Raw genomic sequence first — 27,171 nt, 5'->3', positions numbered from 1 at the left:
GCATATACAGTGGAGAAAAGACAGCCTCTTCAATAAGTGGTGCTGGGAAAATTGGACAGGTACATGTAAAAGTATGAAATTAGAACACTCCCTGACACCATGCACAAAAATAAACTCAAAATGGATTAAAGACCTAAGTGTAAGACCAGACACTATCAAACTCTTAGAGGAAAACATAGGCAGAACACTCTATGACATACATCACAGGAAGATTCTTTTTGACCCAGCTCCCAGAGGAATGGAAATAAGAACACAAATAAACAAATGGGACCTAATGAAACTTAAAAGCTTTTGCACAGCAAAGGAAACCATAAACAAGACCAAAAGACAACCATCAGAATGGGAGAAAATATTTGCAAATGAAGCAACTGACAAAGGATTAATCTCCAAGATTTACAAGCAGCTCATGCAGCTCAATAACAAAAAAACGAACAACCCAATCCAAAAATGGGCAGAAGACCTAAATAGACATTTCTCCAAAGAAGATATACAGATGGCCTACAGACACATGAAAGAATGCTCAACATCATTAATCATTAGAGAAATGCAAATCAAAACTACAATGAGATATCATCTCACACCGGTCAGAATGGCCATCATCAAAAAATCTAGAAAACAATAAATGCTGGAGAGGGTGTGGAGGAAAGGGAACTCTCTTGCACTGTTGGTGGGAATGTAAATTGATACAGCCACTATGGAGAACAGTATGGCAGTTCCTTAAAAAACTACAAATAGAACTACCATACGATCCAGCAATCCAACTACTGGGCATATACCCTGAGAAAACCATAGTTCAAAAAGAGTCATGTACCAAAATGTTCATTGCAGCTCTATTTACAATAGCCAGGACATGGAAGCAACCTAAATGTCCATCGACAAATGAATGGATAAAGAAGATGTGGCACATATATACAATGGAATATTACTCAGCCAGAAAAAGAAATGAAATGGAGGTATTTGTAATGAGGTGGATGGAGTTAGAGTCTGTCATACAGAGTGAAGTAAGTCAGAAAGAGAAAAACAAATACAGTATGCTAACACATATATACGGAATCTAAGGGGAATAAAAGCCATGAAGAACCTAGTGGCAAGACGGGAATAAAGACACAGACCTACTAGAGAATGGACTTGAGGATATGCGGAGGGGGTGGGGTGAGATGTGACAGGGTGAGAGAGTGTCATGGACATATATACACTACCAAATGTAAAATAGACAGCTAGTGGGAAGCAGTCGCATAGCACAGGGAGATCAGCTCGATGCTTTGTGACCACCTAGAGGGGTGGGATGGGGAGGGTGGGAGGGAGGGAGATGCAAGAGGGAAGAGATATGGGAACATATTGTATATGTATAACTGATTAACTTTGTTATAAAGCAGAAGCTAACACACCATTGTAAGGCAATTATACTTCAATAAAGATGTTTAAAAAAAAAAAAAAAAAAGACCTGAAACCATAAAATTCACAGAAGAAAACATAGGGAGTAAGCAACTTGACATTGGTTTTGGCAATATTTTGGATTTAACACCAAAAGCAAAGGCAACAAATACAAAAATAAACAAGTGGGACTACACCAAACTAAAAAGCATCTGCATAGCAAAGGAAATCATCAACAAAATGAAAAGGCCCCCTATGAAATCAGAGAAAGTATTTGCAAATCATATGTTGATAAACAGTTAATGTAAAAATATACAAGGAACACGTAGAACCCAATAGCAAAAAAGCAAATAATCCAATTTAAAAATGGGCAGAGAAACTGAATAGACAGTTTTACAAAGAAGGCATACAAATGACCATCAGGTACATAAAAAGGAGCTCAACATCACTAATCATCAGGGAAATGAAAATCAAAACCACAATGAGATATCACCTCACACCTATTAGAATGGCTATCATCAAAAAGACAAGAAGCAAGAAGTATTGGTGAGGATGAGGAGAAAAAGGAATCCTTTGTTGGTGAGAATGTAAATTAGTACAGCCACTAAGGAAAACAGTATGGAGGTTCCTCAAAAAATTAAAAATAGTGTTACCATATGATCCTGCAATCCCACTTCTGGGTATTTATCCAGAGGAAATGGAAATAGGATCTTGAAGAGATATCTGCACTGCCATGTTTATTATTGCCAAGATATGGAAACAACCTAATGTCCATAAATTAATGGATAAAGAAAATATATGTAATGTAATTATATATAATTGCATTATATATATAATGTAATACTATTCAGCCATAAAAAAGAAGGAAATTCTACCATCTTCAATAACATGAATGAAACTTGAGGACATTATGCTAAGTGAAATAAGTCAGACAAAGACAAACGTTGTATCATCTCACTTGTATGTGAAATCTAAAATACTAAACTCATAGAAACAGAACAAATTGTTGGTTACCAGAGATGGGGCAAGTGGGGATGGGAAAACTGGGTAAATTGTTCAAAAGTTACAAACTTTCAGTTATAAGTAAGTTGTGAGGATGTAGTATACAGCATGGTGATTATAGTTAATATTTTATCATATATATGAAAGTTGCTAAAAGAGTAACTTAATAGTTCTCATGAAACAAAAACTGTAAACATTTTAGGTGATGGGTGTCAACTAAACATTGGGATAATCATTTCACAATATATACAAATATTAAATCATCATGCTGTACACCTTAAACTAATACAATTATATGTCAATTATATCTCAATAACAATGGTGGGGAAGCAATTCAACGGAGGAAGAATAGCTTTTCAACTAATGGTCCTGGAGCAATTGGACATGCGTAAGCAAAAAATGAACCTTGACCTAAACCACACCTCCTACAAAAAATTAACTCAAATCGATCATGGACTGAACTGTGAAATGTAAAATTATATAATTTTTTAGAAATAGGGGGAAATATTCAGGTCTAAGGGCTAAGTGAAGTGTTTTAGACATGACATCACAAGCATGGTCCATGAAATGGAAATTTGATAAACTGTAACTCATCAATATTAAAAAATTTTGGCTTTGTGAAATACTGTGAAGATGAAAATACAAGCTCTAGGTTGGGAGAAAATATTTGTAAACCATTTGTATACAACATTGTTGAAATGACAAAGTTATAGACCTAGGAAACAGATTAGTGGTAACTGGGGAGGAGGGAGGGGAAGGCAAGAAGGAAGGTAGTTACGGTCATAAAAGGGTAGCTTTGATGGAATCTTAGCTTCATTGTGGTGGTAACATGAACTAAATATCCCCACCACAACACACACACACACACACACACACACACACACACACATATACGAGGGCTTGTGAAATTCGTACATCTAATTAAGGTCAGCGGGTTATATTAATGCCAATATCCTGCTTGTAATATACTCTACATTTGCATGATCACCATTGGGAGAATGTAGCTAAGGGAATATGGTGAGATCTTGCTGTATTATTCTTTACAACTGCATGTAAATCTACAATTATCTCAAAAGAAAAAGGTTTTAAAATATATTTTAAAACATTTTTACTCCTGGGCCATACAAAAATGGGCTGGGGGCCAGATTTGACCCATAAGCTATAATTACATTTAATGTAATTATTGTTATGTTAGGATTTGTCTGACATTTTGTTGTTTTCTCTTTGTCTCTGTTTTCCATTAATGTTTCCCCTTTCCTGTCTTCCTGTGGCAGGAGGAACATTTTTAATATTCCACTTTTAATGTATTTTAGTAATTTTGGGTATATGTATGTGTGTCTAGTGTATTAAATTTACTGATTGCTATAGGGATTACAATATCTTTTTTTTTTTCCTGGTAGATTTGCATTACATATTTTTAAAATTTAGTTTATTCAAGTATAGTAGATTTACAATGTTGTGTTAATTTCTGCTGCACAACAAAGTGATTCAGGTATATACATATATACTTTTTCATATTCTTTTCCATTATGGTTTATCACAGGGTATTGAATATAATTCCTTCTGCTATATAGTAGGACCTTGTTGTTTATCCATTCTGTATATAACAGTTTGCATCTGCTAATCCCAAACTCCCAGTCTTTCCCTCCCTCTTGGCAACTACAAGTCTGTTCTCTATGTCTGTGAGTCTGTTTCTGTTTGGTAGATAAGTTCATTTGTGTCATACTTTAGATTCCACATATAAGTGATGTCATATGGTATTTGTCTTTCATGTTCTGACTTACTTTACTTAGTATGATAATCTTTAGGTCCATCCATGTTGCTGTAAATGGCATTATTTCATTCTTTTTTATGACTGAGTAGTATCCCATTGTATATATGTACCATGTCTTCTTTCATTCATCTGTCGATGGACATTTAGGTTGTTTCCATGTCTTGGCTATAATGCTGCCATGAACATAGGGGTGCATGTACCTTTTTGAATTAAAGTTTTGTCTAGATATATGCCCAGGAGTGGGATTGCTGGATCATATGGCAGCTTTATTTTTAGTTTTTTGAGAAACGTCTATACTGTTCTTCATAGTGGCTGCACCAATCTACATTCCTACCAACAGTGTAGGACAGTTCCATTTTTTCTGCACCCTCTCCAGTATTTATTATTTGTAGACTTTTTAATGATGGCCATTCTGACCAGTGTTAGGTGACACCTCATTGAAGTTTTGATTTGCATTTGTATTTCTCTATACAATATCTATTCTTAATTATCAGTCTACTAATATCAACATTTTATCACTCCCTGTGAAATCTAGAAACTTTACACCTTTATGTCCCTTTATCCTCCTTCCATTATGATGCAGCTGCCTTAAGTATTACTTCTATATACATTGATAACTGCTTCAGAAAATGTTTTCATTTTACTTTCAGCCATCAAACATCGTTTTTATAAGTCAAGAAGAGAAGAATAATCCATTATATTCACACTTTACATTGCTCTTACTTCATCCTGATGTTCCAGGTTTCCTTCTGTTAGCACTACTTTCTACCTGAAGAACTCCCTTTAGCAATTCTTTCATAGCAGTTCTGCTACAGACAGATTCCCTTAATCTCATCAATTACCTTCATTCCTGGAGGAACCTTAACACTGGATAAAGTATTCTGGGTTTACATTTCTTTTCTTTCAGTTCTTGAAAAATGCTGGTTCACTTTTGACTGGCCTCCATAGTTTCTGAAGAGAAATCTATTATCAGTTAAGTCATTGATCCCTTATAACTGTCGTGTCATTCTGACTGCTTTTAAGAATTCTTTCCTTGTCTTTAGTTTTGAGAAATTTGATTATGTTGTGCCTGGGCATGGATTTCTTTAGGTTCATTTTGTTTGGAGGTTGCTTACCTTTTTAAATCTCTGGGTTTACATCTTCTGCAAAATTTTGGAAGATTTCAGCATTATTTCTTCAAATAAATTTTCAGCCCTGAACTCTTTCACCTTTCCCTTTGGAACACCTATGACAAAAATGGAGCATCTTTTGTTATTGTCTCAGAGGTCCTCAAGGCTCTGTTTAATTTTTTTCAATTCAATTTCTATCTGATGTCCATATTTGATCCTTTATGTTGATCTCTTTTTTAAAAAAAAAACTTTTAATTTTATATTAGAGTATAGATGATTAACAAAGTTGTGTTAATTTCATGTGTACAGCAAAGTGATTCACTTATACATATATATGTATCTGCTCTTTTTCAAATTCTTTTCCCATTTAGGTTGTTACATAATATTGAGCAGAGTTCCCTGTGCTATACAGTAGTTCCTTGTTGGTTATCCATTTTAAATATAGCAGTGTGTACAAGTCAATGCCAAACTCTTTAACTATTCCTTCCCCCACCTCCTGCCTTGGGAACCATGAGTTCATTCCATAAGTCTGTGAGTCTGTTTCTGTTTTGTAAATAAGTTCATTTGCCTGATTTTTTAAGATTCTGCATATAAGCAATGACATACGATATTTCTCTTTCTCTGTCTGACTTACTTCACTCAGTATGATAATTTCTAGGTCCATCCATGTTGCTGCGAATGGCATTATTTCATTCTTTTTAATGGCCGAGTAATATTCCATAGTATATATGTACCACATCTTCCTCATCCATTCCTCTGTTGATGGAATGCTTCTATGTCTTGGCTATTGTAAACAGTGCTGCAATGAACATTGGAGTGCATGTATGCTTTCAGACCATGTTTTTCTCCTGATATATGCACAGCAGTGGGGTTGCTGGATCATATAGTAGCTCTTTTTTTAAGTTTTTTAACGAACCTCCATACTGTTCTCCATAGTGGCTGTACCATTTTACCTTCCCACTAACAGTGTAAGAGAGTTCCCTTCTCTCCACAGCCTCTCCAGCATTTATTTTTCGTGGATTTTTTTAAAGATAGCCATTCTGACTGGTGTGAGGTGATATCTCATTGTAGTTTTGATTTGCATTTCTCTAATAATTAGTGATGTTGGACATCTTTTCATGTGTCTCTTGGTCATCTGTATGTCTTCTTTAGAGAAATGTCTATTTAGTCTTCTGCCCATTTTTTGATTGGGTTGTTTGTTTTGATGATATTAAGCCATGTGAGTTGTTTGTAAATTTTGGAGACTAATCCCTTGTTGGTCACATCATTTGCAAATATTTTCTCCCGTTCTGTGGGTTGTCTTTTCATTTTGTTTATGGTTTCCTTTGCTGTGCAAAACTTTTGAGTTTAATTAGGTCCCACTGTTTATTTTTGTTTTTATTTCCATTACTGTGGGGGATAGATTGAAAAAGATATTTCTGTGATTTATGTCAGAGAGTGTTCTGCCTAAGTTTTCCTCTTAGAGTTTTATAGTGTCTGGCCTTACATTCAGGTCTTTAATCCATTTTGAGTTTATTTTTGTGTATGGTATTAGGGAGTGTTCTAATTTCATTCTTTTAAATGTAGCTGTCCTGTTTTCCCAGCACCATTTACTGAAGACACTGTCTTTCCTCCATTGTATAGTCTCACCTCCTTTGTCATAAATTAATTGACCATGGTGCATGAGTTTATTTCTGGGCTTTCTATCCTGTTCCATTGATCAATATTTTTGTGCCAGTACCACGCTGTCTTGATTACTGTAGATTTGTAGTATAGTCTGATGTCAGGGAGCCTGATTCCTCCAGCTCTGTTTTTCTTTCTCAAGATTGCTTTGGCTATTCAGGGTCTTCCGTTGTTTCCATGCAAACTGTAAAATTTTTTCTTCTAATTCTGTGAAAAATACCATTGGTAATTTGATACGGATTGCACTGAAACTGTAGCTTGCCTTGGGCACTATAGTCATTTTGAAAATGTTGATTCTTCCAATCCAAGAACATGGTATATCTTTCCATCTGTTTGTGTCATTTTTGATTTTTTTCATCAGGGCCTTATAGTTTTCAGAGTACAAATTTTTGTCTCCTTATATAAGTGTATTCTTAGATATTTTATTCTTTTTGATGTGATGGTAAATGGGATTGTTGCTTGAATTTCTCTTTCTGATTTTCCATTGTCAGTGTATAGGAATGAAACAGATTTCTGTATATTAATTTTGTAACCTGCAACTTTACCAAATTCATTGATGAGTTGTAGTAGTTTTGTGGTAGTGTCTTTAAGGCTTTCTATGTATAGTCTCATGTCACCTGCAAAGAGTGACAGTTTAACTTCTTTTCCAATTTGGATTGCTTTTGTTTCTCTTTCTTCTCTGATTGCCATAGCTAGGACTTCCAAAACTATGTTGAATAAAAGTGGCAAGAGTGGACAACCTTTTCTTGTTCCTGATCATAAGGGAAATGCTTTCAGCTTTTCACCATTCAGTATGATGTTAGCTGTAGGTTTGTCATATATGGCTTTCATTATGTTGAGGTAAGTTCCCTCTATGCCCACTTTCTGGAGAGTTTTTATCATAAATGGGTGTTGAATTTTGTCAAAAGCATTTCTGCATCTATTGAAATGATCATATGGTTTTTATTCTTCAGTTTGTTGATGTGGTGTATCACACTCACTGATTTGCAGATATTGAAATATCTTTGCATCCCTGGGATAAATCTCACTTGATCATCGTGTATGATCTTATTAATGTATTGTTGGATTTGGATTGCTAGTATTTTGTTGAGTATTTTTACATCTGTGTTTATCAGTGATATTGGCCTGTAATTTTCTTTTTTTGTGGTATTTTTGTCTGTTTTTGGTATTAGGGTGACTGTGGCCTCATGGAATGAGATTGGGAGTTTTTCTTCCTCTGCAATTTTTTGGAACAGTTTCAGAAGGATAGGTGTTAGCTCTTCTCTAAATGTTTGATAGAATTTGCCTGTGAAACCATCTGGTCCTGGACTTTTTCTTGTTGGGTGTTTTATAATCACAGTTTCAATTTCAGTACTTATGATTGGTTTGTTCATATTTTCTATTTCTGCCTTGTTCAGTCTTGGAATATTGTACATTTCTAAGAATTTGTCCATTTATTCCAGGTTGTCCATTTTATTGGCATACAGTTGCTTGTAGTTCCTCTTATGATCCTTTGTATTTCTGTGGTGTCTGTTGTAACTTCTCCTTTTTCACTTCTAATTTTATTGATTTGTGTCCTCTCCCTTTTTTTCTTGATGAGTCTGGCTAAAAGTTTATCAATTTTGTTTACCTTTTCAAAGAACCAGCTTTTAGTGTCATTGATCTTTGCTATTGTTTTTTTCATCTCTATTTCATTTATTTCTGCTCTAATCTTTATGATTTCTTTCCTTCTACTAACTTTAGCTTTTGTTTGTTCTTCTTTCTCTAGTTGCTTTAGGTGTAAGATTAGGTTGTTTATTTGGGACTTTTCTTGTTTCCTGAGGTGGCATTGTATTGCTATAAATTTCCCTCTTAGAACTGATTTTGCTGCATCCTATGGTTTTTTCATCATTGTGCTTCCATTTTCATTTGTCTCTAGGTATTTTTTTTTCCTTTTAGTAGTTCACGATTTTATTGCCAAAGTAATTTTGTAGATTTTATGCTTAAAGTAAGGCCAGTGTATTGCACAGTATAAATTATTCTAAGTAATTGATCAGTTATTTTATAGCTTAGTCTAGTCACATGATTTTTTCATTATTTTTTGGTAGTTCAATCAATATTTTAAAATTTTTTAAATTGGTTTTTATTGGAGTATAGTTGCTTTACAATGTTGCGTTAGTTTCTGCTGTATAGCAAAGTGAATCAGCTATACATATATATATATCCCCCTTTTTTTTGGATTTCCTTTCCATTTAGGTCACCACAGAGCATTGAGGAGAGTTCCCTCTGCTATACAGTAGGTTCTCATTATATGTAGTATATATATATATATATATATATATATATATATATATATATATATATATATATGCCAATCCCAATCTCCCAATTCATCCCACTCCCCCTTCCCTCCTTGGTATCCATACATTTCTTCTCTATGTCTGTGTCTCTCTTTCTGGTTTGCAAATAAGTTCATCTGCATCATTTTTCTAGATTCTACATATAAGTGATATTATATGATATTTGTTTTTCTCTTTCTGACTTACTTCACTCTGTATGACAGTCTCTAGGTTTATCCACGTCTCTGCAAATGGCACAGTTTCATTCTTTTTTAAGGCTGAGTAATATTCCATTGTATACATGTACCATCCTGTCCTGCCCATAGGTTCTTGAGAACCTTTTTTTTTTTTTTAGATTACATACATATGTGTTAGCATACGATATTTGTTTTTCTCTTTTTGACTTATTTCCCTCTGTTGACAGACTCTAGGTCCATCCACCTCACTACAAATAACTCCATTTCGTTTCTTTTTATGGCTGAGTAATATTCCATTGTATATATGTGCCACATCTTCTTTATCTATTCATCTGTTGATGGACACGTAGGTTGCTTCCATGTCCTGGTTATTGTAAATAGAGCTGCAATGAACATTGTGGTACATGACTCTTTTTGAATTATGGTTTTCTCAGGGTATATGCCTAGTAGTGGGATTGCTGGGTCGCATGGTAGTTCTATTTTTAGTTTCTTAAGGAACCTCCATACTGTTCTCCATAGTGGCTGTATCAATTTACATTCCCACCAGTAGTGCAAGAGGGTTCCCTTTTCTCTACACCCTCTCCAGCATTTGTTGTTTGTAGATTTTCTGATGATGCTCACTCTAACTGCTGTGAGGTGATACCTCATTGTAGTTTTGATCTGCATTTCTCTAGTGATTAGTGATGTTGAGCATTCTTTCATGAGTTTGTTGACTATCTGTATATCCTCTTTGGGGAAACGTCTATTTAGGTCTTCTGCCCGTTTTTGGATTGAGTTGTTTGAGATTTTTTGATATTGAGTTGTATGAGTTGCTTGTAAATTTTGGAGATAAATCCTTTATCAGTTACTTCATTTGCAAATATTTTATCCCATTCTGAGGGTTGTCTTTTCATCTTGTTTATGGTTCCCTTTGCTGTGCAAAAGCTTTTAAGTTTCATTAGGTTCCATTTGTTTATTTCTGTTTTTATGTCCATTTCTCTAGGAGGTGGGTCAAAAAGGATCTTGCTGTGATTTATGTCATAGAGTGTTCTGCCTGTGTTTTCCTCTAAGAGTTTTATAGTGTCTGGCATTACATTTAGGTCTTTAATCCACATTGAGTTTATTTTTGTGTATGGTGTTAGGGAGTGCTTTAATTTCATTCTGTTACATGTAGCTGTTCAGTTTTCCCAGCACCACTTATTGAAGAGACTGTCTTTTCTCCATTGTATATTCTTGCCTCTTTTATCAGAAATAAGGTGACGATATGTGCGTGGGTTTACCTCTGGACTTTATATCCTGTTCCATTGATCTATATTTCTGGTTTTGTGCCAGTACCATACTGTCTTGATTACTGTAGATTTGTAGTATAGTCTGAAGTCAGGGAGCCTGATTTCTCCAACTCCATTTTTCTTTCTTAAGATTGTTTGGCTATTCAGGGTCTTTTGTTGTTTCCATACAAATTGTAAAATTTTTTGTTTTAATTCTGTAAAAAATGCCTTTGGTAATTCGATGGGGATTGCATTGAATCTGTAAATTGCTTTGGGAAGTATAATCATTTTGACAATATTGATTCTTCCAATCCAAGAACATGGTATATGTTTCCATCTCTTTGTGTTAGCTTTGATTTCTTCCATCCGTATATTATAGTTTTCTGAGTCCAGGTCTTTTGCCTCCTTAGGTAGGTTTATTCCTAGGTATTTTATTCTTTTTGTTGTCATGGTAAATGGGAGTGTTTCCTGAAGTTCTCTTTCTGATCTTTCGTTTTTAGTGTATAGGAATGGAAGAGATTTCTGTGAATTAATTTTGTAATCTGCAACTTTACCAAATCCATTGATTAGCTCTAGTAGTTTTCTGGTGACACCTTTAGGAATTTCTATGTATAATATATCTCTAGGTATTTATTCATTTCCTCTTTGATTTCCTCAGTAATCCATTGGTTGTTTAGTAGCATATTGTTTATCCTCCATGTGTTTGTATTTTTTACATTTTTTTTCTTGTGGTTTATTTCTTTTTTTTAACATCTTTATTGGAGTATAATTGCTTTACAATGGTGTGTTAGTTTCTACTTTATAACAAAGTGAATCAGTTATACATATACATATGTTCCCATATCTCTTCCCTCTTGCATCTCCCTCCCTCCCACCCTCCCTAACCCACACCTCTAGGTGGTCACACAACACAGAGCTGACCTCCCTGTGCTATGTGGTTGCTTCCCACTAGCTATCTATTTTATGTTTGGTAGTGTATATATGTCCATGCCACTCTCTCTCTTTGTCACATCTTACCCTTCCCCCTCCCCATATCCTCAAGTCCATTCTCTAGTAGGTCAGTGTCTTTATTCCCGTCTTGCCACTAGGTTCTTCATGACCTTTTTTTTTTTTTTAGATTCCATATATATGTGTTAGTATACTGTATTTGTTTTTCTCTTTTGTGGTTTATTTCTAATCTCATAGTGTTGTGGTCAGAAAAAAATGCTTGATATGATTTCAATTTTCTTAAATTTACTGTGGTTCACTTTGTGGCCCAGCTTGTGATCAATCCTGGAGAATGTTCCACGTGCACATGAGAAGAATGTGTATCCTGATGCTTTTGGATGGAATGCTCTGTAAATATCAATTATGTCCATCTGGTCTAATGTGCCATTTAAGAGCTGTGTTTCCTTATTGATTTTCTGTCTGGATGATCTGTCCATTGATGAAAGTGGGGTGTTAAAGTCCCCCTCTGCTGATCTATCTTTAAGTCCACTGATTCTTTCCTCATCTCCTCTTTTCTTTTAGTGAACCCATCCAGCTTCTTAAAAATTCCAGTTATTATATTTTTCATTTCTAAATTTCAGTTTGGTTCTTCTTTGCATCTTCTATTTCTGTTCTCAGACTTTCAACTTTTCCATGTGTTTCAAGAACACTTGTACTTGCAATTGTAATTTTTTGATAACTGCCTTAACTTCTTTTTTTTTTTTCAGTGTGCATTAGTATTTTATTTTTTATTGTTCACTTTCTCAAACCATTTCATTCTTTATTTTACTTGGCCTTTTTTTTTTTTAAACATCTTTATTGGAGTATAATTGCTTTACAATTGTGTGTTCGTTTCTGCTTTATAACAAAGTGAATCAGTTATACATATACATATGTTCCCATATCTCTTCCCTCTTGCATCTCCCTCCCTCCCACCCTCCCTATCCCACCCCTCTAGGTGGTCACAAAGCACTGAGCTGATCTCCCTGTGCTATGCAGCTGCTTCCCACTAGCTATTTTACATTTGGTAGTGTATATATGTCCATGCCACTCTCTCACCCTGTCACATCTTACCCCTCCCCCTCCCCATATCCTCAAGTCCATTCTCTAGTAGATCTGTGTCTTTATTCCCATCTTGCCACTAGGTTCTTCATGACCTTTTTTTTCCCCCTTAGATTCCATATATATGTGTTAGCATACTGTATTTGTTTTTCTCTTCCTGACTTACTTCACTCTGTATGACAGACTCTAACTCCGTCCACCTCACTACAAATATCTCCGTTTCATTTCTTTTTATGGCTGAGTAATATTCCATTGTATATATGTGCCACATCTTCTTTATCCATTCATCCAATCTGCTTTAACTTCTTATCCAATTATTCTAACATCTATGTCAACTCAGTGTTGGCACCTGTTGATTGTTTTTTCTAATCCAAGTTGATATTTTCTTGCATGTTGTTTGACTACTAATTTTGGACCGTATCCTGGACCTTTGAGTATTACGTTAGAAAACTCTTGTCCATGTTTACATCTTCTATTTAGCAGTTGAGGCTAGAATGCAATTCTAGCCTTTTTTGTGAGCTGTAACTTGTGTATCCATTTAGATTTAAAGCCTTTGCAGTGGTAATCTGACCTGTCTTTCTTGTGTGATACCCAGAGGTCAGTTTGAAACCTGAGAGTACTCTATGCCACAGTTCAGATTCTCAATGTTCTTGCTGAGTAGACTCTGGTCAGTTCCACACATGGGTCACTCAACAGTGTGCCCAGGACTTCATAACAGATTTAAAGAGTCCCTTTCTCCTGCTTCCTCCTGTCTTTACTCTTTCCCCCACTCTAATTGAGAAGAAAGGGAGTGCTACCTCTTTGCTGTCATTTGCTTAATGTAGAGCAATGATGGTCAGCAGGGATCCAGCTCCCCTTCTCCACAGCACCTGGGTTTGTGTATGGGGTGGGTGGTGGGGCAGGAATGCTTCTTCTCTTCAGAATTGCATTAGTCATAATAGCAAACACTGGAAACAAACAAAATATTCTTGACTAGGAAAATGGATAAATTTTCAGGTGGAACTGCCTAATAGAACATTATACAGTATTAAAACAAAATGAACTATGACTATGCACATACACACACATATACACATTGTTGAGTGAAAAAAAGCAATTCACAAAACCTACATAGAGCAGAACCCATTTTCATGAAGCACAAAACTAAACTATGTATCATTTATAAAAACATACATGTATATTAGAAAACTATTTTGTGAAAAGAAAGGGAAATCATAAAATTTAGGATAGTAATTCTCTCTATTTAGGATAAATACAGGGGGATGCAACGAAGGAGGGGCACACAGGACACTTCATGGTACTGGTAATATTCTATTTCTCAACTTTGGTGGTAGACTCACCAAATTTTTCACTATGCTCAATAATTACATATATATTCCATGTTTTTATTTATCAAATATTATGTACATATCTTAATTAGATAGATTCTATATATGCTGATATGAAAATATCTGTAAGAATAGTATATAAAAGTGTAGACTTAAAAAAATGCACAATGTGAGAGTTGTGAGTTAAGTTTTATTTGGAGGCAAAATGAGGACTGCAGCCCAGGACACAGCATTTCAGATAGCTTTGAGAAACTGCTCCAAAGAGGCAGGAGGGAAGGTCAGTATATATGTGATTTTAGTGAAGGGGGAATACAAGCAATCAAGCACATATTTTTCACAGAAGGTTTCTGCTAGTCTCGTGCAGGTTACTGCTAGTCACAAGGAGCAGACGTCACCATGAAGGATTTTAGTGCTTTTCTAGATATGAGAAGATCTAAGAATTGGGCTCATAAAATTGGCTCCTGAAAATTTAACTATTTGAAGACTTGTTCTGCCAGTTTTTCCCAGAGCAGAGTGCCTCATTTCAGCTCTCCACCCTGAACTCCTTTCAGGGGTTCTTGAAGGTCAGCAGCTGCAGCAGCACGTGATTTAATTCTTGTAGAGGTAGATGGCAAGTGCCAATAGAAAATGCCAATTTGTAGTTGACAGGGCCCCCTCATGGTCATAAACTCGACCATGATTTGGGAGGCATTTCATGACCACTTCGTCCCACCTAGGAAGTCTTACTCCTAGGTCTGGCAAAGATTTCACCTATAGGCCATTCAGTGTGCTATTACTGGACTAAGTCTTAAAAACAACAGCTAAATGTAGCTGTGGACCACCTGTCTTACTAATCTGTTATGGTCCAGGAAAAATTCCCTCTTGTTTTATCTTCCCATATCCAGAGTTACACTATTGCAATCATTGATCTCATATAAAACTATGTATTTGTTCAATTGCTTCAAGTTGCCTAGTCATCATTATTTTTGTTGGCAGCTCAGTCACACATCTGGTAATACAAGAAACAATAATCTTGTAAAACAGGCAAAATATAAATAATATAGCTAATAACATTAATAGAGTTATAAGTAAATATTTAAGCCAAAACTTCCATTAGGTACAGTCCCATATATCCTCAGGTCATCTTAGTCTGTTCTGTACCAATCCTTATCTTTCAGGGAAAGGGTATATTGGCACTGTCCATAAGGCTCCCAGCCCAACTTCCTAGTTACTAGGTTGGTTATCCTTAGTATAATTTAATTGTTCCCAAGATAAAGGGGTGCCTTAAAACTTAAATGACCATAGCCTGGTGTTGTGGGAGGTTTTATTCCTTGGCTGAAATTTTGCTTGTTGCTCTGATTAAGCTTGAGTAACTTTCTTATTTTTTTTTTTATGTTTATATGTCATTTCATTCTTATGCCAGAGATATGAGATATTCCATGAGATAGTTATTATTAAATAGTTATGCAATAGCATTTCATTGAATAGATGAGGAAACTGAGAGGTTGTGTACCTTGCTTAAGGTCACTTGGACAGAAAATGGTGGAACCAGAACTGGAACCCAGACCTTCTGCCCAGATTCTGTGCTTGTTCCAGTGTACCCTCCACTGCCGTTCCAGGAACCTGCTCCACTTTAGAGGAAAATTCATTTTTTATGGCTAGGGTCAGAGCAGGTATTATTAATTGGCTAGGTGAGGGGATCCCCTGAACAGGACTATAATTTCTTTCTTCTAAAATAAATTTCTTAAGGGCCATCTAATTAAAGCCTTGGAGTAGAGAAATCCACCAAGGTAATCCAGAAGTATTAGACACAAGTAATTGGCCACAAACCCAGCAATTGGATTGATTTTTAAAACTAGCATAGGATCATGTCCATAATAGAAAAACATTTGACTGATATGCAAAGGTCCAAGAAGTCAAGAAAACCTTATAAAGGATCATACGAGTCAGGACCAGCATCTTGGGTCAGTTGTCTACTTCTGATGTCATCTTCTTCTCATCCTGGTGTGAGTGTAGTTTCCTCTGTTTGAGTGTCATTTTAAGGTGAGTTTGAGCTCAGCAGTCCTCTCTATAGAACAGTACGGTGCAGGGGCCCTTTTTAATTGGGAAATATGAATCCAAGGGTGAATTCCCTTTAGTTTTGCTACACATGAGCTAGTTAAGAGTATCTGCTGCGGGCTTTCCCATCTGGGTTGTAATGAATCCTTTAAATGATATCTTTTCCAATATACATAGTCCCCTGGTTACAGGTCGTGGAGCATCTGATCTTCATCCAAAGATAGATTACTGAGATAAGCTTCGAGAACAAACTTAGAGCGTCCTTTTAATAATTCAATTTAACTTTACTTTAATATAATGTAACAGCAAGGAACTACACGGGAAGTTAGTAAATACAGACCTCCGTTAACAAAACATTCATTGAAGCATCTTTTTCTCTCTAAATTTACCCTAATTTCTACCAAATATAACCAAATTAAGACTAATTTGTTTGCAAAATAAGTCTGGCCTCAATAAACTTGGCCTGATTATTTATATAACTATAATTGATCATATAGGCTTCTTGCTTGCTGAAACTTTTATAAGGAGCCTCAGATTGGACTTTTTTTTTTTTAAGATTCATTGATGATTGATTGATTGATTGATTGCTATGTTGGGTCTTCGTTTCTGTGCTAGGGCTTTCTCTAGTTGCGGCAAGAGGGGGCCACTCTTCATCGCGGTGTGCGGGCCTCTCACTATCGCGGCCTCTCTTGTTGCAGAGCACAGGCTCCAGATGCGCAGGCTCAGTAGTTGTGGCTCACGGGCCTAGTTGCTCCGCAGCATGTGGGATCTTCCCAGACCAGGGCTCGAACCCGTGTCCCCTGCATTAGCAGGCAGATTCTCAACCACTGTGCCACCAGGGAAGCCCCAGACTGGACTTTTAAAAGACCTCTCAGGGCTAGGAAAGTCACACAAAGGGCTTATCACAGATTTCACCTAACAGATCTAGGTGAATTCCTCCTTTTTCAAGGTTCCCAAAATACCTTGAGATTTCTGTACCTGTTAGTGAGTGGCCTTCCTAATTTATCTGATAAAGCTGTTGGGAACCAAAGAGTTTGTAGTCTCTGGGGGGAGCAGATAGAGAGAAAAGATAAATGTTTCAATCCTGCTTACAAAGGTATATTTACCAAATTACTGTAAGTCATAATTAGTTTGAGGGGAAGGTTTTCCTTACACCTGGAAAACACAGATTTAAACCAGTAATTTTTCAGGTAGAAACCATAAAAAGTATAACCATATTCACCAGTTCACTCAGCCTTATGTAACTAACTGTTTTTGTTAACAGTTTATGAAGCCATCAGGTTTCTCATTAGGATTCTTTAATTTCTTACCCAATTCAGCATTATGGTCTGAAAGTCAGAAACTTGCATTTATCCAAAAGTGCTTTTTATAAATCTTCTTGAAGAGGAAGCATTTTTGCAAAAACATTGGAATGAAACCGTTAAGTGTCTATAATGACAAAAACTTAAGAAGGCACATTCAAAGTCTGATTACAGTGTAATCAACAAAGAAGTTTGGTTACTGCTGTGACATAGAGCACTTTAATATAATAACTAGAATTATGACTGATAACATTTTACCAGGACATATCAGAATTTTAGGAACTCCATATAATTTCTAGAATATTTATACTAATAACATTTACCATACAATAAAACCTAAGAAGATTTATTACTCATTTGACAATACTTCCCATGTAACTTAATGTATCAAATGAACCTAGTTTATATCTCTCTTTGGGATATTTCAGGGGCCCTTTGAAGCATGAAGCATCCCAAAGTTAGCTAGAGGTCAAAAGGACTTCATTAGAATTTGATTTAGGAAGTTTTGTCAAAAAATATCAAAAGGAAAAATATATATATATCAAAAGGGTTTATAACAGTCAGTCAGATAGGATCACAGGTTACTGTGAAACAACAGTTATCCGTCATGGAACTGATTGATAACAGATTTCAAGTTTCTTTACCTTTTAAGTGATCTGTTCTGTATTCGCCTTTGAAATCTTTTATTGTTACTTAGTCTTTGGCTAAGACCCCGAGCTGGGAGTTCCAGCTCTGCGGAAACGTGGGCTCCGTTCTGGGCCTCCAACATTATTTTTGTTGCTCTTTCTAATGCCAGATAAAAAGCCAGGTCAAGATAATCAGCCTTATCATTTAACACAGGCATTTATAGGACATCTACCAAATACCAGATTTGTGTTGGGTGGGAGGAAAATACGAAGGGATATGAGACCTTTGTGTAACTTAATGTTTCATCCCCAACATCTGGAACATTTCCTGGCTCATGTTAGTTATTCAAGAAGTATTTTGCAAATTAATAAGTGAATGAACAATGGAAGGTATTTCATTGCTATTGTAATTTCAATATTTTGATATTAAAAGCTAAGATTACTTGCAAGTTTATCTAACCAAACTACCAATCTATATGACAACAGCACTTTTTGTGTATTTGCTGGTTTGAGATAAAGTTCTTTGGGGCTGCAATTCATGAATCAAGGAAAGGAATAGTGTGGTAGGACAAAAATCTTTCTTTTAAACTTTTGTCAGTTTCATATAAATTGATTGAGTTAGGGTGGCATTTGGAGATTTTTGACTTAACTGCATAGGTGGGTTTTTCTCTAAATATTTCTTCAGCAAGTCCCTAGAGAAATGCAGATATTTACATTTGACACATGCAAAAATGTGATTAGAAAGCTTCCCTTTTAACTTATGGGCACCTATCGTGAAGCAGTTTATTTCTTGGTTAAAAACACCCATTTGGGGAGAGTTCATGCATACTTTATGAGCTGACTCTGCAAGAATCCACTGCAGATCTTCTTGGAATGAAAAGGAAAGGTAGCTGCTCTGAATTCTGATGAGACATCCTGGAAAGAGCTCTCACATCTACAATCTACAAAGGCCCTATAAAAAAGAAAATGAGAAAGAAAAATCATTTGATAGTATATGTCAGGTGACTTAGAAAACATGATCTCATTTTAATTCTCATTGCAATTTTATGAAGCAGTGTAGCCCCATTTTACAGAGTGAGAAGCCGAGATTGAGGTTAAGATTTAATCCAAGTCATCCAGCTGGTAAACAAGGAATTCAAATCCACGTTCCTTCTACTGTATTACTGTCCCATTATTCTTATTGAAACTCATCCTCCACCATCTACTGTCCTTGCTGGGGTGACTCTATTGCTGCCTTTTTATATGAAAACTTTTTTATTGGAGCCAAATTTTCTACTTACTACAGAAGAACACCCCAGGGATCAATCACATTATAAAGGTTTTATGAGGAAAACAGAAGTGATAGTGCAAACTCTTCCGTACCACACAGACAGAAGATGCTCTTGTTCTGGAAACCCAGAGATGGAATTTTGTTTACTTCACAGGACTGTGGCATGTTTAGTCAGCAGATCCAAACAGAATGTAATTGATTAAGAATTTGAGAGTTCAGCCATTGTGGTTTCCCATACACACATGTGTATTATTTTATTAGCCAGACAGTGACAGTCATTGGCAAGTGGAGGACTTAATTCAGACTTCATATTCTGATCCTGTATTGTCAACAGAGGAGAAAAGAATTTCGAGGGCAATCTGATATTCAGAGGATTGAATCTTTCTTTCTAGTCACCTGAAGGCAGTGAGAGGCAGGGGTGGGTTGGTTGGACAGTTTCCCCTCCCTGTTAGATTCTAGCCCTAAGCCCTAGCCCCCTTATAGAGATGTTCTGGGGCCTTTCTTTATTTCCTAAGGGCTCATTTTGCATCTTTCCCTCTGGGAATTAACCCTTAACTCTATCCCACAGCATAGGCAAAGGTCCAAGACAAGATTTCCAAGTGAACCCAGAAGACCGTCTGGGTTCCCAGGAGTTTTCTTTTATATGCCAAGAGGGTCTTGTGCAAAATGAGTCCTGAAAGTGCATTGAAATTTTTTCACAACAGCTTGGGAAGTTCCCAGTAGATTGCTCTCATCAGCAACTTTCCAGCAAAGGCACACTGAACTTTTTACAAAAGTACTGCAAAAAGCTTTTATCTAAGTTTAGAATCTTTTGCAGGACTAGAGCTTTGTAAAAGATACATTTTCCCTCATTTCCTGATTCACAATCCATTCTTTCAGATATCAGAATTCAAATGGCAGTAGGGAATGTTGCTCTTAGTTTACTAAGTTAATTTCTTTAGTTTATAAAAATTTTGTTAACTTCAATATCTTCCATGGCTCAGAGGAAAAAATAAAAATAAAAACTATTAGATAATGATACTTCTCCATCTACTCCCATTTTGTCTTCTTTCCCGCTTAGAGGATCTGAATGTTCCTGCTCCCCTCTCTGAACACATTGTGCCCCAGAGATTTGGTTTTGTGTTTTTTAAATTTATTTTGTTGAAATATAGTTGATTTACAATGTTGTGTTAATTTCAGCTGTACAGCAAAGTGATTCAATTATATATATGTATATATATATTCTTTTTCATATTCTTTTCCATTACGTTTTATCACAGGATGTTAAATATAGTTCTCTGTGCTATACAATAGGACCTTGTTGTTTATCTATCCTATATATACTAGTTTGCATCTGCTAACCCTAAACTCCCTATCTATCTCTCCCCGACCCCTCCCCTCCCCCTTGGCAACCACAAGTCTGTTCTCTATGCCTGTGAGTCTGTTTCTATTTTGTAGATAAGTTCATTTGTGTCATACTTTAGGTTCCACATATAAGTGGTATCATATGGTATTTGTCTTTCTCTTTCTTAGTATGATAATCTCAAGATTGAGCCCCAGAGCGTTTTTTGTTTGTTTTTGTTTTGTTTTGTTTTGTTTTGTTTGTTTGATTTCTGGTGCCACCATGCAGCTTGTGGGATCTTAGTTCCCCAACCAGGGGTTGAACCCCAGGCCACGGCAGTGAAAACACCAAGTCCTAATCAACGGACTGCCAGGGAACTCCCCCCAGAGGTTTTTATTTACAGATCATTTGCTTACAACTCAAAGTGCCCTTCTTCTTGAAACAGGTATTTTTAGAAATGGTGGTAAGGTGCTTATAAATGCCTTCTCAACTTTCTTGTGCCCGGAGGTCAGAGTCTCAGTATGATTTTAATAAAATCTAGGCAGTGTGTGCACCATTGTTTTTGAAAATGGATTCTGAAATACTTTCCATTGAGTGGAGTCTCAGGGGCTGAAAGAGTTCTTCTGGCACCAGTAGTTTGCTGATTTTTTATAAGGGGTTACAGAGGGGAACCTCAGGAGCTCTTACATTTTTCTGTTAATCTTAAATGGGCAAAGATGGGCAGTTCCCCTTCTAGGGGCAGACCTGAGCTTCCTCAGCATCCGGAGCTGTGGGAATCTATTATTCTTCCAACCAGAAGATGCTTTTCCCTCAAAATCAAGTCTCCAATTGTTTTCAGTAACTGAGTAATTCTATATTTGGCAGGTACTTCCCCACAATACATTAATCCATTATAAAGGATAACTGAGGAAAAAATTGAAGTAGAAAATGCTTAAAATGCAGTTCAGGGTGTAGCAGAATCAAAGGAAAACTTTGATGATGAGTAATTCACTAAAAATCTCGTTTTAGAAACTGTGGTCACTTTTATCATTGCTAATGGGACACCACTTCCTTCTATATTCAGGCCCTGTCTGGTCTAAGAAGAGATGGGGTCCATAGGTTGAGTCTTAAGTGTTTCCCAAGATTTTACAGTCCAGCTGATCAGTCTGATCTTAATACAAAGTATATTCTCAGCTCTTTGCTAAGTCTCAGAAGGACAGAAATATTAAATTTTAGTGTTAAGTACATGAGACAATAAGGCTCTGCTAATAATACGCTATTGTATGCTCAACATTGCTAATTATTAGAGAAATGCAAATCAAAACTACAATGAGGTATCATCTCACTCCGGTCAGAATGGTCATCATCAAAAATGTCTACAAATAATAAATGCTGGAGAAGGTGTGGAGAAAAGGGAACACTCCTACACTGTTGGTGGGAATGTAAATTGGTGCAGCCACTATGGAGAACAGTGTGGAGGTTCCTCAAAAAACTAAACATAGAGCCACCATATGATCCAACAATCCCACTCCTGGGACAAAACTATAATTCAAAAAGAGACATGCACCCCAGTGTTCATTGCAGCACTATTTACAATAGCCAAGACATGAAAGCAACCTAACTGTCCATCAACAGATGAATGGATAAGGAAGATGTGGTACATATATACAGTGGAATATTAGCCATAAAAAAAGAATGAAATAATGCTATTTGCAGCAACATGGATGGACCTAGAGATTATCATACTAAGTGAACTAGGTCAGACAAGGACAAATATCACATGGTATGGCTTATAAAGTAAGTCTTCTACATACAAACCTTCAAGTTGCAAACGTTCAAAGATGCGAAGGTGCATTCCATCAACATCAGGTGTGAGTGAAATTGCACCTTGCCCACTTTCTCCTATTGCTGATGACCCTTCAGCTCTACGATCTCCCACCTCCTCTCCCTCCTCCAGTCAGTAACTATTCTTGCCTCTTCACTCAATGCCAGCCCCTGTATGCCAGCTGTTGTACTGTACTACTGTACTTTCCAAAGTACTGTACTGTAAGGTTTAAAATGTTTTCTTCATTTTTTTGTGTTTTTAAATGTATTATTTGTGTGAAAAGTATTATAAACCTATTACAGTACAGTACTATATAGCCGATTCTGTTAGTTGGGTACCTAAGCTAATTTTGTTGGACTTATGAACAAATTGGACTTATGAAGGTGTTCTTGGAACTGAGCTCACTCTTATGTAGGAGACTTACTGTATGTGGAATCTAAAAAAAAAAAAAAGGTACAAATGAACTTATATACAAAACAGAAATAGACCCATAGACATAGAAAATAAATGTATGTTTACCAAAGGGGAAGCAGGGGGGAATTAGAAGTTTTGGATTGACATATACACACTACTATATGCAAAAGAGATAACCAATAAGGATCTAATATATAGCACAGGGAGATATACTCAATATTTTATAATAACCTATAAGGGAAAAAAATCTGAAAAAGAACATATATGTATAACTGAATCACTGTGCTGTACACCTGAAACTAACACAACAGTGTAAATCAACTATACTTCAATAAAATTAAAAAAGTAATAGTACTTAATATGCTATTGCCAGATGTATACAGAATCATCCTGCTTAGTGTTATTTTCTCTTTGTTTACCGTTTCCTCCCAGAGAGTGTTCTGTTTAAATCTCTCATTCATTTATGTATCTGATAAATATTGACTGAGCATCATCTACATGCCAAGTGCTCATCTACTTAAGAAGTCAGCACACTGTGGTCCTTGGGCAAAATCCAGTCCACCACCAGTTTTTGTAAATGAAGTTTTACTGGAACACAGCCATGCTTGTCTGTTAACATATCATCTCTGGCTGCTTTTGTGCTACTGTGGCAGATCTGAGTAGTTGCAACAGAGACTCTTTGACCCACAAAGCCTTTTGAAGGAAGAGGATGAGCCCTGTTCTCAATAATGATGATACAGGGCTCGTGAGCTTAAAGAGTTAACATTGTGGGGAGGAGCGTGGTGCTGGAAAGAGACCCTAAGCAAGTGAAAAGATAAATATACTGCTGTTACCAAGCAGATAAAGTAGAGAGATGTGTTGGAGAATGGGCAGGGGAGGCCTTCCTGAGGGGGATCCACATGATCAGATCTGAGTGATGGAGGGGGAATAAGGAGATCTGGGGTAGAGCCCTGAGTGAGGGAAGGGCACAAGCAAAGTCCTCATCTGGAACTAGGTTGGCATGTTCAAGGTGCAGAGAAAAGGAATAATAGAAGATGAAGTCAAATAGCAGTCAGGGGCTGAGTTAGTGGGGCCTCCTAGGCTGTGCTTAGTCATTGGATTTGTTCAAAAACCCTGGGGTACCTTTGGACGCTTTGAATCAGGGTGGGGACATGAACTGACATGTGTGTTCAGAGATCATTCTGGGTGTTAGGAAATGGATTGGAGGGGACAAGAGTAGAAACCAGGAGACTGACTAGGAGAAATCTAAGCAAGAGAAGATGGAGGCAATAGTGATGAGAAGTGGATTGATCTGGGACATCTTCTGGAATTATGGCCAGTGGGACATGCTAATGGATGATTGGATGTGAGTATGAGGGAAAATGAGGATTCGAGGTGAGTTAAGTGTTTCGATAGAGTAACGAAGGGAAGGGTGGTATTTTTATCTACCTGGAGAAGACTAAAGGTGGAACAAATTTGGATAGAGATGTGGATGAAAAGTTTTGTTTTGGGAAAATTAAGATGCCTGTTAGGTATCCAAATGGAGATGTCAGATCAGCTATTGGATGTGTTCTCTTGATGTGCTATCAAAATTTCAGTGATATCAGAATTGGAAATAAGAATTTTAGAGTCGTGTCATATGGATGCTTGCCATAGCCATGGGAATGAAAGAGATCTCCTAGGGATATAATACTGATAGAAAAGAAATGGCTACCAGTTAGGTATAAACATTGCAAAGATATGCTCACAGAATGGGAAACATGAATTAGATCCAGATTCTAATTCTTCTCAGCCCCTTACCAGCCATGTAACCTTGGCCCTTTTACATCTTTGGTCCTCAGTTTTCTTGTGTTAAATTTTTTAAATCTATGACTTTTAGCTTCTGATTTAAATGATGATCACTTACCAAATCATGCTTCTTATCAAATCATGAGTCAGTTCTACTCGGAGGAACAAAGTTCCTTGATCTTCATGGGTTCTCACTTGAAATCATTTCCCAGATTGGTGTATCAAGGAGCAAAAATGTTGGGGATCCAATGTTTGGAAACTCTTGCTTGATCAGATATGATCACAGAGCACTGTTAGAGACTCTAACTTCCTCACACCCTCCCCACCTTGTGCTGACCATGTTGAATCAGCAATAAAACTCACTTTGTATAGTCATCTGAGTTGGTGTTGTGAGGGCAGCCATATCTCCATGCAGGGGAAAGCTATCTGCAGTCTTGAGTCCAGACTTTCAAGACCCCAGGACTCTGAACTCGGCTGAAGTCTGTCCAGGAGGCTTAGAACTTGGTAGTTCTCCAGTAACTACTGCCAGTGTTTTCAAAAAGGCTCAGACAATGGACCTCTGTCCCAACACCATTACCCTAAACTGCAGAAATGGAGATTGCTGGCCTCACTGACTATTCCCCAACCGAGCCAGCCAAGGAGGGTTTGATCTCAGAGAGACAGCATTGAGCGGTGGCTTGAAGTGAGATCTTAGTTCCCTGCCCAGGAATTGAACCAGGGTAGCCTGGATAAAAACCAGGAATCCTAGCCACTAGTCCACCAGGGGCTAGAGGTTAGAAGTGAAATTCATTTGGCCCTTGCCCCCGTTGAAAAATGCATTTCTCAAGAAGCAAAAACTGTAAAAACAGGTACAAAGTTTATTATTAGAGACACAGCACAACAAGCGGGAGAGTGCACAGAGAAACTATTAAGATAGAAGCAAGGCAGAAATACACCCCCGGAGAGAGAAAAGGTGTGGGCATCCTCCCTAATGAGGAAGAGCACAGTAAAGAGGCGGTTGAATCATTTATATAGGGCTATTCTTCCGGGTCTTTGGCCAATTATCTGTTTTCTTTTTCTACAGGTGACCTGCCTTAGGACCGTACACAACATGCGTGTGCAACTTTTTTCCAAGATGGATTCCAGCCCAGAGGCCTATGGGGGTGCTTGGCATCACCTATTCTAAGGTGGTGCCCCCTCCTTTTTGAACCCTGTGGAGACTTTCTGCACATGTGCAGTGTCTCCCTTGCCCAAGGATGGGAAATATGTGACCTCTGGACCCTTTACTCCAACAGGGTTTAGCCCCTCTCTGTTCCTGCCGTGACTGTTATCTTAAAGGGCCCTCAGGAATCAAAGCCTGGTTATTTACCCTGTTTTTGTTGTTATTTCTATTTCAAAGTGCAAACACGAGTTTGTAAATGCCTAACCTGGAGCCCATCTATCTCCTGCCTCAGGTTGATCTCAGGCCACTTTAGACTCTGTGACCAAAGGTTCTGTGTTTATAGAGTCACTGAAGCAAGTTACTTACCTTCTTTGAGCTTAGTTTCCCCTCTCTGTGAAATGCATGTAATATCAGCTTTACTGGGTAAAATTTAGGTTAATAGAGATCACCTCTGTGAGAATTCTAAGAGAGTCAGTGTTGATTTTCTTCTCCTGTGGAGTACACTCCTGGGCTGTCCTTAGCATGCTCTGCCCTGATAATTTCATGCAGGGATGGTGAGAAGTGAGAACTAGGGTCAGACTTGGGATGGATATCTCGGAGGATGAAAGGGGACACTAGAGCTGGGAGAAAGGAAGGAAAAAGAGGTAGAGGACACAAATCAATAAAATTAGAAATGAAAAAGGAGAAATCACAACTGACACTGCAGAAATACAAAGGATTAAAAGAGACTACTAAAAACAACTCTATGCCAATAAAATGGACAACCACGAAAAAATGGACAAGTTCTTGGAAAGGTACAATTTTCCAAGATTAAGCCAAGAAGAAATAGAAAATATAAACAGACCAATCACAAGTAATGAAATTGAAACTGTAATTTAAAATCTTCCAACAGGACTTCCCTGGTGGCGCAGTGGTTGAGAGTCTGCCTGCCAATGCAGGGGACATGGGTTCGAGCCCTGGTCTGGGAAAGTCCCACATGCCGTGGAGCAACTAGGCCCGTGAGCCACAACTACTGAGCCTGCGCATCTGGAGCCTGTGCTCCACAACAAGAGAGGCCGGGACAGTGAGAGGCCCGCACACCGCGATGAAGAGTGGCCCCCGCTCACCGCAACTAGAGAAAGTCCTCGCACAGAAACGAAGACCCAACACAGCCAAAAATAAATTAATTAATTAATTAATTTTAAATAATCTTCCAACAAACAAAAGTCCAGGACCAGACGACCTCACAGGTGAATTCTATCAAATATTTAGAGAAGAGGTAACACCAATCCTTCGCAAACTATGCCAAAAAATTGCAGAGAAAAGAACACTCCAAAACTTGTTCCACAAAGCCACCATCAGCCTGATACCAAAACCAGAAAAAGATATCACAAAATAGAAAATTATAGACCAATATCAAGGATGAACATAGATGTAAAAATCCTGAACAAAATCCTAGCAAACAGAATCCAACAACATATTAAAAGTATCGT

This window comes from Balaenoptera borealis (genome assembly GCF_965194805.1).
Source record: "Balaenoptera borealis genome assembly, chromosome: 5".
NCBI classification, from domain to species: Eukaryota; Metazoa; Chordata; class Mammalia; order Artiodactyla; family Balaenopteridae; genus Balaenoptera; species Balaenoptera borealis.
Note: the sequence above shows the minus strand (reverse complement) of the source record.